The sequence below is a fragment of the Elephantulus edwardii genome, unplaced genomic scaffold, assembly GCF_000299155.1.
Source record: "Elephantulus edwardii isolate Elephantulus edwardi_28Jun2011 unplaced genomic scaffold, EleEdw1.0 scaffold00075, whole genome shotgun sequence".
Lineage (NCBI taxonomy): Eukaryota > Metazoa > Chordata > Mammalia > Macroscelidea > Macroscelididae > Elephantulus > Elephantulus edwardii.
Window position 1 is genome coordinate 8,624,066 of NW_006399825.1, and position 3,827 is coordinate 8,627,892.

Sequence of the window (3,827 nt, forward strand, 5' to 3'; positions counted from 1 at the left end):
ATTGGGACAATGCAGGAGAGGAAGATCCGGGATAAGATGGATTGACAAAATAACAAGCAACGGTGTCTCTCTGGAGATTAAGGTGCGCCTGATACAGGCCATGGTTTTTGCAATCACTTGTTATGCATCAGAGAGTTGGACAGTGACTAGGGAGGATAGAAGGAGAATTGACGCCTTTGAGCTGTGGTGCTGGAGAAGAGTATTGAATGTACCGTGGACTGTCAAGAAAACAAACAGATTCATCCTGGAGAGGGTTAAACCAGGCTGCTCCTTGGAGGCAAGGATTCTGGCGCTTCGCCTGACATACTTTGGACATGTTGTAAGGAGAGACAGGCCTTTAGAGAGGGACATCATGTTGGGTAGTGTGGAGGGACAGCGCAGGAGGGGAAGACCCTCTATGAGGTGGATTGATTCAGTGACTGGGGTAATCGGGATAGGTGTGTCAGAGGCAATGAGATTGGCACAGGATAGAGCAAGGGTTTAGGGCGGTTGTACATAGGGTCGCTATGAGTCGCAAACGACTCCACGGCACATAACAACAACAACAATGAGGGTAGGTGTGTCTGAGACAGATTGGCCCATGATAGAGCAGGGTTCAGAGCTATTGCGCTTAGGTTCATAGAGTTGTATTGTAGTCAACTCTAGGGCACATAACAACAACTTAATTTGGTAGAAATGGGGATAGGGAGGTATTTGCCATTTTTAAACCTTGTCCTTTAATCATAAGTGGTTTTTAGTGACATAGGAAAATTGCATGAATTAAACTTCATAGAGACTGAGATACATACTGGGAAAACTAGATTATGTGTCAGATTTTTAAGAAAGTATTGTTGATGGTAAGGAGCCCTAGTGGCATTACATACTGAACTGCTAAATGCAAGTTTGCCTATGTTGAATTCACAGGAGAAAAATGAGGCAATTTGTCTACATAAAGATTTACAGCCTCAGAAACCCAGTGAAAGCCCTCATAGGTGGAATAATCCCTCAATAGTAATGGGTTTTACTGATAATATATAACTTACTAAAGTATTATAAAAACAATTATCATTAGAGTAACACTTTAAATTATTTACATTTTATGAAAATAGATATCTGGTACTTAGATTTTGTACAAGTTGATCTTGGTTTGAGTGGAGAAATACCCATAAAATTTATAACCTATTTAACAAGCTATAATTTGCAAAGCAGAAATGTGGAGGTCATGAAATACAGAAGATTTCTGTTTTCTTTTTTATTTGGCAGATACCCTAAGGAAAAAAAATACATGAATAAGAGTTTTAAAATAACTGAGCATTTGTTGTGTGGTGTTTTTGTTTTAATAAAAGTGACTTACGTTCTGTTTGGAGTTGCCTTCAAGCAAAAACTAAGATAATTAATGCTTTTGGTGTGTTCTTCTCAAGCAAGTCTTTTTCTAGAATAAGCTTTTAGTTCTTAATGATTTTCTACACAATTGTTTTACTGCAGTCCACTTTAAGATAACCTCAAGTACTCACCTGAATAACCTTGAATGTGTAGCTTAGAAATGTATTTCAATTTATTATACTTTTCCCCTGTATATAATGGCATAGTTTGGTACAGTATAAAAACTAAGCATGGGGTCCTAATTTGAATCTTCATTTTTCCTGGTTTGGAATGTGAGTTGTAGTAAGTATTCTGTGCTCCTAAGCAAAGTATTAGATAAGTTTGATTTTCTTATCTTAAAGTAGACTAATAATTCATATCTCAGAGTCATGGAGGACTTAATGAAATCTGTAAGACTCATAACTAAAAGGCAAAAGAGGTGTAGAAATGAATAAAAACAAATTACAGTGAAGCTTTGTTTAAAAATTTATTTTAGAATTTTATTATTTTTTGTGCGTTTACTGTCAAATCAGATCTGAGTGGTACAGGAGGAGATTACCCCTCCGTCTCCCGCAGAGCGTCTGGTGGGTTTGAACCACATACATCTGGGATTGCAGTACAGCACTAGGCTACCAGAGATCCCTTATAGTGACACTTTGTAAAGGACAAACCTTAAACAGGAGAAATGAAACATTTTATACACAAGTTTTCATATACTTATATACTTTGAATTTTGAGGTTGGTTAACACCACCTTCAATATCCATCTTTTAAAAATGAATTATTATTATTTTAAAATATTTGAAAATCAGGAGTCTTGACTTAATTACTTGACATCACTGACTTAAGGCAATTTTGTATAAATCATTAAAGGATTATTTTATATATATTATAATATATATTATTATATGTTTACCTCTGAAAGGAGAATTTTTTTTTAGTCAGTACACTCTAATGCCAATATGGAATAGTTTTTATAGTCCTTTAATTAAACAAGATACTTGGATTTAAAAGAAACTCTAAGATTAAAATTCAGGTGGCTTGAGGTTGAAATTATTCTCTTTGGAGATTGAATCTCAGTTTACTGTTTTTATTATGTATATTTGAATATGAAAATATATAGGGGGACCAAATAGCATAACCATCTCATAAAGCAGCTCTTTTTAAAAAAATTATTTATTAATTTTAATGAAAGTTTACAGACACTTAGAATTTCCAGTCATTCATTGTTGCACTTTCTCCCTGCCCCCCCAGAAACCACTCTTCTTGAAAAGAAAAAGAAAAACTCTTTCATTATTATGCAATTCCTCCCCCCAAGTTCACTCCACTCTGCAGCCTTCACTCTGAACTTACGTAATGACAAGAATACCCATTCATATAGCCCTTCTAAACAGATCTCTCATCTGTTTCAATGCAATATACATCATTTCTCCCCTCCTTTTCTGTCTTCTCTCAACCTTGAGGTCAGTCCCGTTTTACAACAGTGGCCATATGCAATATTTGTTCTTTTGTGACTGAGCTGTTTCACTCAGCATAATGTTCTCCAAGGTTATCCATTTTGTACATTATTTCATGAGTTCCTTGTTTTTCAGTGCTGCATAGTTTTCCATTGTGTGAATATACCAGAGCTGCTCTATCCATTCATTTGTTGATGGGCACTTGGGTTGTTTCTAACTCTTTGCTATTACAAACAAAGCCACAATAAACATGGGTGTGCATATATCTGCTTGGGTGGCAGTTATGGTTTCTTTAGGGTAAATTCTCAGCAGTGGAGTTGCTCGGTCAAATGGTATTTCTATTTGCAACTTTTTGAGAAAGCACCATACAGCCTTCCATAGTGGTTGCACCATTTTACACTCCCACCATCAGTGAATAAGGGTTCCATTTTCTCCACAACCTCACTAGCATTTGATGTTTGTTGTTCTGTTAAGTTTTGCTATTCTTACTTGGGTGAAATGATGCCTCCTGTTTGTTTTGATTTGCATCTCTCTTAGAGCTAGGGATTTTGAACATTTCTTCATATATTTTTTAGCCATCTGAATATTTTTGCTGAAGTGTCTGTTCATATCCTGTGCCCATTTTTCAGTTGGGTTATTAACCTTTATCTTGTAGGGCTCGAGTATTTTATAAATTCCAGATATAAGTCCCTTGGCAGACATGTCCTTACCAAATATCCTAGTGTGGCTTCCCTTTTTACCCTGTTGAAGAAGTTTTGGAATATCCATAGGGATTTAAATCTTAGGAGATCCCATTCATCTATTTTATCCTCTCCTAGTTGTAGATTTAAAGACAGCTTTTAAGAAATCTGCAACTGAGGGGTCACCTCTCAGTTTTAAGCAAATGGAATTTCTCTTGAACAATAACTAAAAGAGCAGTGACCTTAAGTCTTGTCCTTTACCCAGATAATAATAACTATAGTCTTTAGTTTTCCCTTCCCCTTTGCTGTGCAGAAAGCCCTTTCTCCCTATAACACAAAACTTCTATTTT